Genomic DNA, 7,862 nt, shown 5'->3' on the forward strand with positions numbered 1-7,862 from the left:
TTTATTTATGACAACCTGGTAAAGCATACACATTCGAAAAGCAGTGGGCGCATTTGGACAGGAGGGCTGGCTTTACTTTCATAGGATTACAACTGCTAAGACAGGAAGTTTGGGGGCCTTTCTTGGCAGCGTTGGACATTGAGTCTCTAGGGATTAAACACAGGGTAAACACAGTTTTCTTCCCTTCGTGGCCAAGGAAACCTTAACAAATGTTTTCATTTCTAAGAAGAAATATGGCAGAACAAGTCACTGTTTTTTTTGTTTTGTTTTGTTTTTATGTAAGAAAAGGGTTAGGCATAGCATTAAATCTTTCCCTTTCATGGATCCAAGTTTTCTATAGCAACAAGTTATGATTTATCAGGGTTAACTAAAGGAGACCTTGAGTGTAAAACTAAGTAGATGGGTGAGAATAATGGAAAAATGCAGCCTTGGCACGAGGGTCTCGATGTGGACTGAGTTGGGGGAAGGGTGGCATGAAGCAGAGTCTGGTGATCTCTGAGCCCCACTTCTGCACTTACCACACTCATGTATGCAAGTCAAAATATTGACCTGAGCTCCGGCCTCCCTCAGATTCTGACTCTTCCCCACCCTCCTATCTCATCACATCTGTGATGGTTCTTCTCCAGATGTCAGCACAGTGTGTGCTCATGTCTAGCCAGGCTGCTAGGCTCTCAAGTAGTCCCACTCCTTACATTCTCTCCGCCCAACATTTTAAAGTATAGGGGCTCATCTCTGTGGTCCTTTGTGGTCTCTGGTCATCATTTAGTAAGGAAAAGTTCCAAAGCAAGCATTTGCCATGCCTTGCAATTGAGGGCACTCATGCGTGTCAGTCAGGACCAAATACTGATCTTTCCTGGGACCCCGGAGTCTGTGCTGGGAGGTCTGAGCTGATAGATGCCCCACAGGTTTTTATGAAGTTCCAAGCAGTTCACTGTTCTTGGGAGAATGATAGCACTTCTGGATAACAAATCGACCTGATGGAATTTGAGGGTAAGATAGGTGAAGCTGGGCAGTGGTGGCACATGCCTTTGATCCTCGCACTTGGGAGGCAGAGGCAGGAAGATCACTGAGTCTGAGTTCTAGGACAGCAGGTCTATACAGAAAAACCCAATTCTGGGTCTTTAATATGAGAATATAAGACAAGTGCTTAGTCCTGTCCTTCGTCACTAAACAAGGATGGTGCCACTCACCTCTGTGAGCTACTGTATGACTGCTCCCTGTGAAATGGTCTTTCCCCAGGGAGTTTTCAGTGGTCTCCAGTCAGTTACATGCCACACGAGCCAGTCTTCTGGTCCCTCCTCCTTCATTTTCTAAGCTAGGAGCTGAGTCTTGAGCATGCTAGGTAAACACCGAAGCAAAGCGACATCCAGCCCAGTCACTCACTTCACAGAAGAGGAGCTTTTCAGTGGCAGACACTGTCTAAACATTTGGGCCTGCATCCCTAATGGACTGCATCAGCGCTGAGCCTGGAGGACAGGGAAGGATCTAGAGCCAGGTTCCCTAGAGGGCAGATTTGTAGAAGGATGCTAGTTTCCTGAAAACTAGTTTGGGAAGCTTGATTAGTCATACTGATATTAGCATTTGAAAGGTCCAGAATATTTCTGTATAAGAACCCTGTTAACACAGTATTACTCATTCCTCTACATACATACATACATACACACACACACACACACACACACACACACACACACACCACACACACACAAAGATACACACACAGATATGCATACATATATACACAAAGACACACAAGGCACACACAGATACACACACAGACACACAGATATACACACACAGATAAACACACAGACATATACACAGATATACACACGTACATGTACATATACACATGCATAGATACATACAGACACACATACACAGATATATATACACACATAAACATACACACACACACACACACTACATGCGCTAACATTTTATCCCATGGGCCCATGTGGGAAACATTCATTGTGCAGGGTGGATCAGAGCCAAGCAGGATTGTGTGGCATTGAGAAGACGCCTGAAAGCTAGATATCACAACTGCTGTCATAGGTGGCAGATCTTCAGGTACCAACAGCAGTGCTCAGATCCTGTCTTCCCCAGGTTCTGTGTTTCTGCACTCTCCAGCTGATGGCAGGATGTTCTCAGGAAAGCCTCTATGGCCTTCTAGGATGAGTCTTCTCAGGCCCCACATACTTACCTCTGTATGCTTACTACAGGGATTTTATTTACTGCTGTTTGTGTTGGCTGCACCAGATGGTAAGTTCCACGAGGACAGGGCTTTATCTGTTCCAGTTTCCATTTTATTCAGACAGCCTCCTGTGGGTCCAGAGTAAAAGAGGTGTTGAGCCAATGCTGCTGAGTGAGAAGGCAAGAACACTCCTTCTCCTTAGACCCCTGCAGGAGGGAAAGACCTTTGTAGGTCATCGGATGTGCTGTCCAGTATGATTCTAGAATGGCATGCACCCATCAGTACTTTTTTGGTTTTTGTTTTTCTTGAACGTAATGGAAAATCCTTACATCACTTCTTGTTAATGGGATGGGAGTCTTGTGAGGACTCAGCCACATTCCTACTCTATAGCCCAGGACTAAGGACTCTGCCATCTCTGTTAGAAGAAGTAAGCATCTACAAAGGAGAAGCCATACAAACAAGCAAGACTTCAGAAGTAGTAGCTCACGACGTGAGATAGACCATAGGCTTTTAAAGAACAGGCCTCGCTATTGACACAGCGTTCCCAAGGATACACTTGCCGTTCTTCCCACAGAGACAGCAACTTTCTCACTTAACTACAATAAGCGCAGGTCTGCACACACCCCTAGGTATCAGCATTATATGTGCCAGGGATGAATGTGGTTTTTATTAGGACTCAGAATGTGGAGGCAGAGCTAGGCAGAATAGTGGGCCTGTTGTTTTCAGTTGATCTCATGGTGCCAGACTGGTTGTTCCATGACCATAGGTAGTGATGACCCACAGTGGCAGTTCTGACCCACTTAGGTTAAATTAGGGAATTCAAAGATGAATAGTCGGAGTGTCACTGTTTTTGAAATCCTTCAGGAAAACGGAAGGTTGGGGAAACGCAGAGGAAATGTTGGCAATGAACTGGGTGGTATCTCTTGGAGATTTGCTGTCAATTACGATCTTTCCACAACTGGACACTCACAGGTTTTGTCTTGTTTTTTTCCTTATCCCATCTAAAAAATGGTGACATCACACAGGGGTGATAATGAATTAATATATCTTGGGATCTATTTCATTTTCTTAATAAAAACCTTACATGTTTATATTTCTTTGTACCAAATCATTCCTTAATTGCTCATTGGACTTGACCGAGTCTTGATGCTAGGTTAGGCTGTAGGCATTTGGTAAGCAAGTGGTCCTCTTGGAGGGCTATATGAGTTTCTACCTTTCAGAGAAGCCAGACCTCAGCTATGTAATGTAATTACAGATGTAAAGTGATAGGTGTTGGACCAGGTGCTCAGAGCTTTCTGCTCAGAGTGCCCCATAGCCTGCTGTAGAAGGCCTGGTACTCTGTCTTCCCATTCTACTTGCATAGCTTTGAGTACATTTCCTGATACACACAGACCTTCCAGGGATGATGGCAGCATCCTATGTCTGGACATGGCACAGGCAAACTATCCCAATGGGACTAGGCTTGGACCCTAATTATCTTTAACTCAGGTATACACTTACCTGCCTGTCTACCTCCTCTCCTGTCTTGATGCTCACCTGCAAGGATGGGAGACCTACTTCAGTACTCGAAACACATTGGCATTGATTCTTTTTGTTGACTATAAAGTGTAGTTCGTGTTAAGACGGTTCCTGTTGTCCCAGCACTCACTGTTTCCCACCAAAGGCACTCTGTAAAAAGCAAACCCAGTTCTAGGGCAGGCATGAGGCTGTGCAGAAGAAACGCTAAGCAGAGAGCTCCTGGGAGACAACCCCTTGAGGATTGGAGTGGGCTGGAGAAGGCTTTCTGTGGAGTCAGTCCTTTTTAATTGACACTAGATGAGCACAGAGGAAAACAGAATGGGACTGCATCCAGGCAGCTAGGAGCTGGCCATTCTGGGGCAAGCCCTTCTTGAGAGCTGTCCTGAGCCAACGGTGGGCATATCACATAGTCAGGAGTAGCGTATGATCATGGGGGATAGTAGCCACAGCACAGAGGGGTCAGGTACCATCCTCAGTGAGGGTGAGGTGATGTGAGCCAGGCTACGAGGGATGCATGGAAATTTCCAAACAGAGAGTTGCGTGTTCAGGAGGGAGGGAGGGGGGAGAGGGAGGGAGGCAGTCAGACAGACAGCTGTTCCACCCCTGTCTCAGGCTGTCATCAGGCAGAGGCAGATGCCAGCATGGCTCTTGAGATGCCCATGCTAGTAAATGTAACCGAATCCCTAAACCGTTAACTTTTGGCTCCCTCAGCTGGGGTTGACATTTTTCTTGCCTATGACCCAGAGCATGCCCTGACTGAGCCCAGTGTGTCCTTACCACGAGGTGCTGATTAAGCTAGAGTACAGTGACAGGTGTTGCAAGATGCTGAAAGGGCAGAATTCCTTGGGGCTCAGGCAGGCCCTGTGCCAGAACAAGAGTGAAGATGCTCAGAGCAAAACCCAGCACTACCCTTCTGCCAGCTGGGGTGACAGTGGCCTCTGCCTTACATTAAAGTGAGCTTGGCTTCTCGCATCTTACAAAAAATCTCAGGAGTGGGGCTCCCCCTTCTAGAGGAGAAATTGTCCTGGATTATATTTACCCACTTTCTTCCCAGTGTATATAATGAAAGGACATTATGTTTTGAAAGCTTAATACGGTGGAAAGAAAACATTGCTTTCCCTAAAAATTTTATTTTTCTTCTTATTTCTAATCGTAAATGCATCTTGCATTTGTATTATAAAGCATCCAACCGTTTGTGTCTCCACTGGATGTTTCTTAGCTGTGTGAGAGGTCAGCCTTTCCTCCAGTTTTGCAAAGGACCAAGTGGAGGCTTTGAAAAAGTGAAGCAACCTATTTAGACCCAGGTGGCTCCTAGGAGCAGCAACTCAAAAGCTGAGATTTTCTGTCTCTTTCTATGGAACCACAGCTATGACAGCAAGTTAGCTGCAGAAGCACCATGCCTTTCTTTCATTGGGAACCATTACTATTTGTCAGAGCACGGAAGGAAATAGAGTTGACCTGGCCTTCCTGAGGATTAATCAGATACCTGGAATTTTCTTCTATCCAAGGTTAACGGAACAGTTACTGAGATCGAAGACCCCACAAGCAGACCAGAATGTGTGTTGATGTCACCCAGGGCAGGGGCTTCGTGTATGACAGTGACTGTCTGTCTGATTCAAGTATTTCCAGATAAATTAGTCAAACTTGGTATGATTTTTTTTTAAGGTTCCATTTTCATTTCTCATAAAAGAAAAAAAAAACTTTTTTTTTAGAAGTGGGAATATCTTCATGCTTTCAGTGTAAAACCCACCCCCCCAAAAGGGGAGAAAAACTGATGTGAATTTTCAAATTTATTAATTTATTTTCATCAAAAGGAAGTGCAGGCATGGTGGCACATACCTGTAGTCATCAGAGTACCTGAGGATGGAGGCAGGAGAGTTACAGGCTTTCCTCAGGAACACAAGGGAAGGCCCTGTCTATAAAACACAAAGGGGCTGAAGAGATGCTGAGCAGCTAAGGGCATGGGCTGCTCTTGCAGAGGACCTGGGTTCAGTTCCCACTGCCCATGTTAGGTGGTTCACACCTCCTTTAAGGCCAGTTCTAGGGTTTTCTATGCCCTTTCTGGCCTCCACAGGCTTCTGCATACATGGGGTGTACATAAACTCACAAAGGTTCACACGGATGCTCCTAAAATAATAATTAATAAATCTTTAAAAAAACAAAACAAAACCAAAGTGGAGCATAGATAAAGAATTATCTTTAATCTCCAGCATAGGAGGAAGCTGCCAGAATCCTCAGGATGCACTGTTCTAACATCTCACGTGTAAATCCGAGAGAGGCAGGGAGCTTTCTATTCCTTAAGAGAGTGAAAAAGTAAAAGTCAGTAGATAATGAAATTGTGTAAATATTTCCAAAATATAAAGCCTTAAAATGCACTGCCTGTGTCTCTTGAGGCATCTGGGTTTTGAGATGTCCCTCTCCTTCTTGTCCTGGTTGTCTTTTGTCAACTTGTCATAAACCTAGGCATATCTGGGAAGAAGGACTATCAACTGAGAAAATGTCTCCATTAGATCGTCCTTTAGGCAAACTTGTAGGGCATTTTCTTGATTAATGATTGATGTGAGAGGCCAAGCCCACTGTGGATAATGCTGCCCCTGGGCAGTGGTCCTGGCTGTATACAAAGCAGACTGAGCAAACCATGGGAGAAGTGCAGTTAGCAGCATTCCTGTAAGGTTAGCTCCGGTTCCTGCCTCCAAGTTCTTGCCTTGAACTCTTCCCTTCATGCTGGACTACAGCACAGGAAACATTTTCCTCCTCCACACCATGATGTTTATCACAGCAATAGAAACTCCCACAAAGAAATCCATCCAAGAGAAAAATCTTGGAAACAAGTTTTGGATTCAATGAATTAATTTACTTGCTCATTCATGTACATATTCATAGCTCCTTACTAAATTTCACATGCTAGTCTTGTCATCAGAACTAGCTACGAGTCTTTAAGAAGAACATTGTTAGTGGGGAAAACAGAAGGGTGGGGCTCAAGGAGTATGGTTATCAGCCCCAAGATCTGGCTTGGGTTGCTATAGGAGAAGAAACACAACAGAACTCATAATTGTTCAGAGAACTGCTCTGAGAGCTCATCTCATAGAGAAGAGGATGTTTGAGCTGTGTCTAAAAGGATGAAGACAGGAAGGAAAGATGCTCCCGAACGTGTCTACAGAGTGGCCGGCATCATTCCAGATACCTTAAAGTACCAAGGAAAACAAGGCCAGATACAAAGCCAAGGAGGGCGGGAAGGCATGTAAAGAATTGAGTGTGGCAATGTGGGAAACATGATTCTAAAGCTCATGTGCAGTCCTCAAGAAACAGAACATTAGCTCACTGTGCTCTATACTTTGTTTTGATATAAAAAGTTAAAATGCTAAAAGTGAAAGTTTTGGCTCATAGCAGGCTTCTAAAAAAGGTCTTTACACATACACACACACACAAACACACACACACACACGATCTAATTTCTTAATTTTGGTGGAGTTTTTGTGGTTGGTGGTGGTTTTGTTTTTGTTTTTGTTTGAACAGTGTCCTGGAACTCAACTCTGTAGACCATGCTGGCCTTGGACTCAGATATCAACCCGTCTCTGTCTCTGAGTGCTGGAAGTTTAACAAGCAGATAGGATATGTTACATCACTAAATGGGTCCTTACTGTCCTAGAACAGGCTAGCTTCCCCGAAGAGTTTGGTACTTTCTTTCAGATTGCTTTTCAGAAGAGTGGTGTCAGTGCACCCAAGAGCATTTTGTTAGAATCTCATTTTCACTGTGCTTCCCCTAAGCTTAAGGCTCTAATTTTTAAATCTGTGGCTCATTGTCAAGCAAGTAACAGTTGCTCATTGTGGCTTAATTTAGCTTCTTAAAAATATTGCCAGCCCTTTGTTACATTAGTTGATTACCCAATAATTGATTCATATTTTTGTATGAATTGCCTGTTTATCTTTAGTATATGTTTTTATTTTAGGACTTACTTTCCTCTTACTAATAATACTCTCTTTTTATACTGAGTGTTGTAAATAATCTGATTTTTAATTTTATTTATTTATTATTATTAATTTTATTTTTTACTTAGTTACTTTACATCCCACTCACTGCCCCTTTCCTGGTCACCCCTCCCGTAATCCTTCTCTCTTCCCTCCAATCATTTGGTTTTTTTTTTTTTTT

At 43.8% G+C, this 7,862-nt stretch overlaps 1 protein-coding gene across 2 annotated transcripts in view; it reads left to right on the forward strand.

Moving 5' to 3' along the window:
- Positions 1-7,862, forward strand: part of Pgm1 (phosphoglucomutase 1) — a 56,972-nt gene that overhangs the window by 39,565 nt on the left and 9,545 nt on the right. The gene's annotated exons all lie outside the window — the stretch shown is intronic.

The sequence above is a fragment of the Mus caroli genome, chromosome 4 (assembly GCF_900094665.2).
Source record: "Mus caroli chromosome 4, CAROLI_EIJ_v1.1, whole genome shotgun sequence".
NCBI lineage: Eukaryota > Metazoa > Chordata > Mammalia > Rodentia > Muridae > Mus > Mus caroli.